Source organism: Amblyomma maculatum, chromosome 4 (assembly GCF_055883805.1).
Source record: "Amblyomma maculatum isolate TAMU_Amacu chromosome 4, ASM5588380v1, whole genome shotgun sequence".
Lineage (NCBI taxonomy): Eukaryota > Metazoa > Arthropoda > Arachnida > Ixodida > Ixodidae > Amblyomma > Amblyomma maculatum.
The window spans coordinates 192,467,923-192,476,423 of record NC_139347.1 but is presented as its reverse complement, the minus strand read 5'-3'; the positions used below and the strand labels follow the sequence as shown (position 1 = coordinate 192,476,423).

At 51.3% G+C, this 8,501-nt stretch overlaps 1 pseudogene; it reads right to left on the bottom strand.

Moving 5' to 3' along the window:
• Positions 1-3,078: 3,078 nt before the first annotated feature.
• On the bottom strand, positions 3,079-7,993 carry LOC146193912 (uncharacterized; annotated as a pseudogene).
• Between the last annotated feature and the right edge of the window lie 508 nt (positions 7,994-8,501).

Genomic DNA, 8,501 nt, shown 5'->3' with positions numbered 1-8,501 from the left:
GCACAAGACGTTTCAACGGCATCTGAAGAACACACTGCAACCCGCTGCTACCCGAGCCGCCACGACCGCTATGGCACAAGCCGCGCAGGCAGTGGCGAAGGTCTACGATGACTTGTGTTTTGGGCATAGGGGGAACATTGCCGTGTGCTACGACGGCACATGGATGACGCGCGGACACTCATCACATATAGGCGTCGGTGCCGTGGTGGAACTCTTCACTGGTTACGTGCTTGATTATGTGGTGTTGTCAAACTTTTGTCTGGGCTGCGAAATTGGTCCCAAGCCAAACACTGACGGCTACGAACTTTGGAAATCACGCCACCAGTGCCAAAAAAACACCAACTCCAAGGCTGGTCAAATGGAAGTAGAGGCTGGCAAAATTCTGTTTGAAAGACCTCTGCAGCGCCACAACATGCGCTACACAACCATGCTATGCGATGGGGACAGTCGCACGTTCAGTGCTCTTAAAGATGCTGCAATCTATGGCTACATTGAAATAGTCAAAGAGGACTGCATAAATCACGTGCACAAGCGTATGGGAGCAGCTTTGCGCAACCTCTTGCAGAGACACAAGGGTGCAGGGAAGCAAAGTCTTGGCGGCAGAGGAAGGCTGACAGCTGATCTAGTTGACAAGCTGTCAATATATTATGGCCGAGCGCTTCGATCAAATGTAGGTGATGTGGATGCCATGCAGCGAGCTGTGATGGCGACATATTACCACATCACATCTACTGATGACTGCCCCAAACACAGTTTGTGTCCTACCGGTGAGAAGTCATGGTGCCGCCACAACGCTGCAAAGGCAAAAGAGGAGCCTGCACCAAAGCACAATTACAGTCTGCCAAGAGATGTGGCTGATGCTCTTTTGCCTGTTTATAGTCGTTTATCAGAGAACAGCCTGCTGCAGAGGTGCATTCGGGGGAAGACCCAGAACTCGAACGAAAGCTTCCACTCGGTCATCTGGACCTTGATCCACAAAGAGCGGCACTCATCACTGTTTGCTGTGGAAGCAGCCACAGCAGAAGCTGTGCTGCGCTTCAATGCCGGCTGCAAGCATACAGCAGCAGCAATTCTGCAAGAATGCAGTACAAATGTGACAGCAACTGGGTCCAGGAGAGCTGAAGAAAAGGACTTGCACCGTAGCGTACGTTCTGCAAAGAAGCGGGCGGCTTCGCTTGGCGTTGCTAAAACAGAAAAAAGAAAACACCGCGACAGCATGCACCCCGACTATGCTCCTGGTGCATTAATAGCATGAGGTCTTTGGGGTTGCCCTTCCTGATTAAATGCCGTGAGGCTTGAGTGCTTCCGACAATCCCCCAATTTTGGTAGTGTTGCATTTTTTAAAGATCAATATCTCTGGTCCTGTTCTTGCTATTGCTTTAAAAATTTTTTTTCTAGAAAGGGAATCCTGCGAGTCTCATGAAACCAAGGTAAATGCAGTGACGACAAAAGAAAATTTGCTGAGAAGGTTATGTTGTCTTCGGTACCCAAATGGAATTTTCCTTTCAAGCGTTTCCTATAGCGTAACTTTGGCTCAAATTGGCATAGGCCATTAATTTTCGCTTCAGATCACTTTCCACCTGTTTCTGATCTTGTTGACATATCAATCATTGACATAATTTACACCTACATGCTGTGAAGTGTTTTTCCTCGTTTTCTCAAAACTGCAATTTTGAGGGTGCTGCAATTTTGGAGGAGAGATATCTCTTAGTCTATTTGTGCTATAGCTCTCATTCTTGTCTTGTTAGAAAGAGAAAACCTTCGACAGTGCCGTAGGACAAAAATATGTACAGTTATTATGCGGCAACATTTACCGAATTAATTATCAATCTTAGGTGCCAACCTGGGCTTTTATTCATAAAAGTTTGACTTATTGTAACTTTGGTTCAAATTCTTCTACCACGTTAATTCATGACTAGCGGCACTCTATGATCCTTCTAGATCACTCTGGCAGGGCTATTCTCCTCATGCCATAAAGTGTTTAGTAATTAACTCACCTCCAAACGAAGAACATGAATTAGGGATTATTTTGAAAGCTATTTCATCTACAAGAAAACTAATCAGATATTTGAAATCAGCATGCAAAAGTACATTAATGGTGCAAGTTTCAGTCAGATCCACCCATAAATAAGGAAAAAAGTTTTAAGAGGGGTGTCCCCCCTTAACTTATGCAATAGCCCGCCTGACAACATCTGGTCGTCGATCTGCCAAAACCGAACTATGTCATGTTGCCCGCTTGAAGCCGTGTCAGCCTCGCACGACTCACGAACACGCCCAGAGGGCTTAGGCTGAGTAGGGGGGAATGTCACGCTACTGACGACGAGGAAGGATTGTACTGGTGTGGCAGAAGAAGAGGAAGAAGCTTTGTCCTCTGGGGGCTAGTAGGCTTCACCTTGTCCCGCTGCATAGCACTGTAAATAAACACCCCCCTTTCGTATTTAGACGTAACAATTTTATTATTAACAATGATAATAATAATCAATCGTTATTTAATGTGCACAGGTTTTTGTTATTGTGGCTGTAGGAAGAAGGAAACGAAAATGCACGGGCCTGATACTGACTGTAGCTGAGCCACTTCCGCTGCCTCTGATTTTTTTTTTTAACTGATTTTTTTTTTATAGGAAGGGAAAGGCGCGGTAACTGTCTCACTTGCTTTCTGTGGACACCGCAACCGCGCCGTAAGGGAAGGGAGGAAGGTGGGAGTGAAAGTGGAAAGAGAGAAAGAGGAGCCGTAGTGGAGGGCTACGGAGTAATTTCGACCACCTGGGGATCTTTAACGTGCGCTGACATCGCACAGCACACGGACGCCTCTTCGTTTCGCCTCCATCGAAACGCAGCCGCCGAGGTCGGGTTCGAACCCGGGTACTCCGGCACAGTAGTCGGGCGTCTTACCACTGCACCACCCCGGCGGGGCCCGCTGCCTCTTGGGGACAGAAGAGAGAAAATAGAGAAGAAAGAAAAAGACGAGGGAGAGACGCGCGCCCCAACAGCCGCCGTCCACCCCCTAAGCGGTGGCGGGTGCATTGACGGCCTGCAACAAATAAAGTAGTAGTACAAGACTTTATTGAGGCGCAACACTTAGGCGCCTAATACATCGATGGCCTGCTAGACGAGCAGGCGCTGTTCTTCTTCACCCTCAGCACCAAGCCAGTCCACCCAGGTCCAAATAGTATGGGAAGAGGTGGGAAAGAATCCCGATTGCAATGCAACCGGACATGAAAATAGGCAGTGTGAAAGGTTGGCATAAGGGGAAGGGCAGTTGGGGCATGATGGATCGCGACGGAATTTGTAGAGATATAGCCGCGCAGGGGTTATGAGTGTGTTCAACTGTATTTGCCGAAGGATATGAGCCTCCCGAACGGAAAGATTAGGATGAGGGTCGGGGTAGAGCTTGCGGTCTAAGCGAGCAGTATTGTAGTATTCACTGATGGTGGCGCGAAGAGACACTCTCGACCCGCCCTCCAAGGATCTTGGCCAGGGGATATATGGTGCCCGGTTACGAGTTTCACGGGCGAGCTGGTTCGCCAGCTCATTGCCGTCAATCCCCGAGTGTCCAGGGACCCAGCGGAGGAAGACGGGGCAGGGCTGCAGCGCAACGAGTGCAACCTCGAGCTCCGTGGACAGATGATGTGTTAGACTTTTAGACTGAATGGCACGGATAGCAGCCTGGGAGTCAGTGTATATATTATACTGAGGCACGGGTGGGAGAGAATGGAAACTGAATTGCATGAATGATGGAGAGGACCTCAAGCGAGATAATATCCGGAGGGTGGAGAAAAGGGCCGCTAGTGTGTGTGACAGGCGTAGATAGACGAGGATGAAAGAGGACCTGGCTTCCGGACCCGCGAGGAGCCACATAAGAGGCATCCGTGTAAGCGACTCCATGGGTATTGAAGGGCGACTATGATGAGAGGCAGCAGCATGTTGGCAGCCAGCATGCAGGACCGGCGACATATTGGCTGGAACAGGAAGTATACGGAGGTTTGTGGCCTCTGGAGGGGAAGGAGTTGGCAGAGGGACTGACTGGATGGGAGAAATGGTAGCCTGGTTTAGAAGCCAGCGTCCATGAACTGTGCCGGAGAGGAGAGCTATCTATCGGTCACGGTGAAGGGAAAGGAGACTGCGAAGAGGATTAAAAAGACCGGTGGCATAAAGCTTATCGGTGGAAGTTGTTATGGGAAGACAAAGAGCAGCTTTATAAAGGCCGTGAAGAGCTGTTGCAAGTGTGTCTAGCTGGCCCTGGGTGAATGAAAGATATGGTATAAAGTAAAGGAATCTGTTAAGAGCCAGCGTCTGAGCCAGTCGACAGGCGTGAGCTTCCCTCAGGCCAGAGGACCGTCTCACAACTCGGCGAAGTAAATGGGTGACGGTCTGACAGGTAGCAACAGCCGCATGGAGAGCCCGGACATTTTTGGCGGCATGCCAAGAACGCGGCAGTGAGATACTTTGGGGATTGGGGAGCCGCCCAAAGGTAAGGGATATCAGTGAGCTGTGAGCTCATTGAGTCAGAAGTAGGAGTTGTGACTTATCGGGCGCGGTAGATAGGCCTGTATGGTCAAGAAAGCAAGAAATGATATCTAATCCCTGCTGAATGGTGTCTTGAACGTGACCAGGAGATCCTCGCGAGCACCACAGAGTGATGTCGTCGGCGTAAAAAAATGCTGAAGATCGGGAATAGACGATAACTGAACCGCGAGAGGAGCCATGGCGATATTAAAAAGGGTTGGTGAAAGAACGGCACCCTGCGGGGTACCCCGGGTGAGACGGTGGGGTGTAGAAGTGAAGTTCAATGCTCGTAAACGGGCCTTGCGATTAGAAAGAAAAGCTCGAATGTTGTTATACACTCGGGAGCCGCAGCCGGTGCTGGAAAGGCAGGTAAGAATATCGTCATGGGAGACGCAATCGAATGCCTTGCGGAAATCGACTGTGACCAGGGCGTGAAGCTGAGAGCTACCACAAGCTAAGAAAGTATGCTGGAGTATAAGGAAAAGGTCCTGTGCAGATACGCGGGAACGAAAACCAATGAGGGTATAAGGGAGCGAGTTTGAAACCTCCAAATTCCTATTAAGCCTAGTGAGCGCCATTCTTTCCATCGTCTTGCCGACACAGGAGGTCAGAGAAATGGGCCGGAGATTTGAAAGGGCTGGAGGCTTACCAGGTTTAGGAATGAGAGAAATAAGTGAGGAAGTCCAGGACGATGGCAGAGAGCCTTCTTCCCAGGCGGTGTTATAAAGGTTCAGAAGGTGCTCTTTTGCGTTATCGGGAAGATTGCGAAGAGCGGAGTAAGTGATTCCATCGTCACCGGGAGCCTACCGAGTGGCGTTAGCAAGAAGTGCAGCTTCAAACTCGCGCAAAGTAAAAGAGGCGTCGAGGTCATTGCTTGCACAGCCTGTGTATTCAGGGTAACAGGGGGACAAAGGGGGTGGGAGATAAAGGTCATCAAGGGTTTCGAAAACCTCATCGGGAGACTTTGTGGCTAGGGCTTTGGCAAGAGTCGGGGCAGGGGCAGGATTGGCACCAAGGAGGGTTCGAAAAAGAGTCCAGGTTGATCTTTTATGGAGCGCCGTGTCAAGATTGTTGCATAGGGTATTCCAACGAGAATCCTCAAGCGTAGCACAATATGTCACGATATCGTCTCGTAACTTTGAAAGCGTGGTCTGCAGTTGGATGTTGCGGGGTTGCGGTCTGGCGGTTCGGATAAGCTTTTTGCGACGCTTCCATAGCCTGATGAGATGGGGATCGGGGTCAGAAGTGGGATATGCAGCGGTCTCCGTGCGAGTAGAGGATGAAGCCGCTTGGAGAAGGGCATTAGTCCACTCTTCATAGGACGTGAATGAGGTAGAGGAGAGAAGACAGCGAAAGGCCTGCCAGTCAGTATGTCGAATGCGCTGCTTGCGAGTGGGTATTCGAAGAGAGACGGAGATGAAAATAATATATTGATCACTAGGAAGGGTATCGGCAGTGGCTGACTACTGAGGTTATATAGAACGAGCACAGTAAGTGAGGTCAGGGGTGGTGTGGCGTTGGGAATAGGTGCCCGCCCTAGTGGGTACTCCGGGGGTGTTGAGGAGAGTGAGGTGAGCTTTTTGGGCCATAGAGTGGAGTAGGCGGCCAGCACGAAAGGTCTGCGGATAACCCCATAGTGTGTGCGGGCATTAAAATCGCCGCAGAGAAGTATAGCCGTATGAGAGGGCAATGTGTTAAGAAATTTACTTAGGGCCGTGAAATGTGTGGCGTGAGTGAGGGAGGTTGTAGAAGGACAACAGTCCCAGGTTGAGGTGAGCCTGAGGAAGATAGTAGAGGGTGCCCACTAGGTAGGATTGGAGCGATAAAGGAATTTCAAGAGCTGCTACCGAGAGGTCACGGCGAACGTAGATAGGAGAGAGGGGGTTAGTAGCTATAGAGTGAAATACCCGGTAGCCAGGGACGGGAGCAGCGAGTTTCCTGGAGAAGGAAGTGGGGTAGAGAGGGGAGAGTAAGAAGATACTGGTGTAATGGAGTGCGGTTAGTATTGAGATTGCGACAGTTCCATTGAATTATATTGAGGTTCTCCATGTTGACATCTTGATTTGATTGCGCTGTGGCGTGCCATCGCGCTTCTTTGGGGGAGGTGGAAGAGAATCCGTGATGGCTTGCAATGAAGTCTGAAAGGTGGAGATAAAATTAAGGATGCGTTCGAACTGAACACCGACGTGAGTATTGAGGCTATTGAATTTGGCATCAATTTGGGTGATAGCTTCCTCATGCTGTTGGAGGCGGCGCTCAAAGTCAGACTGGTATTTGTGACAGTCAGCGACGACATTCTCTATGTTTGAGAATTTGGAATCTATTCCAGTGAGTAGATGATACATGCGAGCCTCAAGAGCATCTGCTGAGATTTTGTTTCAGGGGGCGAATGGCCACTTCCAAACTAGCCATATGGAGCTCGAGGGTATGAAAGCGTTCTTCAATAAAGGACGGAGGAGGAGGCAAGTGGGAAACGAGTGACTGTGGAGATGATTGGAGAGAGTAACGAGGCTTGGGAATCGCACGCGTAGGACATTGACGAGATGGAGAGCACCCGGGCTGAAGTTGTGAAGGTGCCTGTGTTACTGCTGCGTAGGAACCGGGAAGGGAATAGAACGCATGCTCTGCAAAAGGAGGATAGGCGTCGTTTACAGGGGGCTGCGGAGGAGCCGGCTGAGTGGCCTGGCGAAGGTTGACACGTTGTTGGTAGGCGTTCTTGGCACACTCCTTGTTTTTCTGCTTATAGTAGGGGCAAATATGGGCGAAAGTAGCATGCTCGTTTGTCTGGCCATACTAGCACCAGAGCTGCGTGCACTCGTGGACAGAGGGCGGCGGGGAGATGGGTGAAGTGCACTTGGGGCAGTTAACGGTGACACTAGAGCACTGATGTGCGCGGTGGCCAATCTCGAGACAGCACGTACATGCAGGAACGCGGTGTTTGTGAGGGCGGCATCGAAATGCTGCTCGACGAAAGTAAACAGTGCGGGGGATGACAGTACCAGCACATGATATTAGTACTGTTTCGGTGGACCCCATCATGCGCGCGGTTGATATCAGCTGTGTATGTCGCTAGGTCCCTCAGGATATCGGCGGTCGAAAGGCCGCGTTCGACACCATGTATGACACCGAGGCAAGAAAGAGGAGGTTTGACAGGATAGGGACGGACTTTCACGAGCTTACTGGAGAGGTTGATGTGGATGATATGCAACAGAAGGTTGGCAGTGAGGTCAGAGTGCGTTTTCAGAAAGACCAGGTTCAGCACTGGCTTGGTCTCGAGGGTGAGGTCGTTACAGGAGCGTTCAGAGAAGTTGGCAGCATCGATTATTGTTTTAAGTAGTTCGTAGGGCCGAGTGCGGGGAGATAGGGTGCCAGGCGGGAGCTGGAGCCCGACCGATATTACGTCCAGGCGAGATCTGGCAGGTTTCGCGGCCTTGCGAGTGGCACCGACCGTTTCCCAGCCGTCGTCCGGGGATGGAGTGAAGTCCATGGTCGGGTGGAGTGCAGCAGCCGTAAGATCCAGCAGGTCAGAAGAGGCGCCTGCCGTCACCTCATGGAGAGGAGGCGAGTCTGAAGCAGACGACGGAGCTGGCGGGCCAAGGCGGCGGCGGAGGCACTTGAGACGCGGGCTCGGGGGTGCGCGTCTGAGATGTATGGACGAGGGTCGGCGGTGATGCGGCTGGTGCAGTGTACGGGATGCGGAGAGGACGGTCAGGCGTGCCTTGAGACGCGGGCTCGGGGGCACGCGTCTGGGATGCATAGGTGAGGTTCGCCGGCGATGAGGCGGGTGCAGCAGCCCCCTGCGGCTGATGCAGGGTGCGGTCAGGCATGCCGGCAGTCTGCGTTCCTGTAGGCTTAGCGTTGCGTGGCGCCACTTCAATCCTATTAGAAGTCCTGGCTAGATGGTGGAAGGCCTGACCTTGGTAAAGATGGTATCACCAGGTTCCTTGGAACGTTAGGGATCGTTTGATGCGAGGCTCCAAGCAGACGGAGTCTGT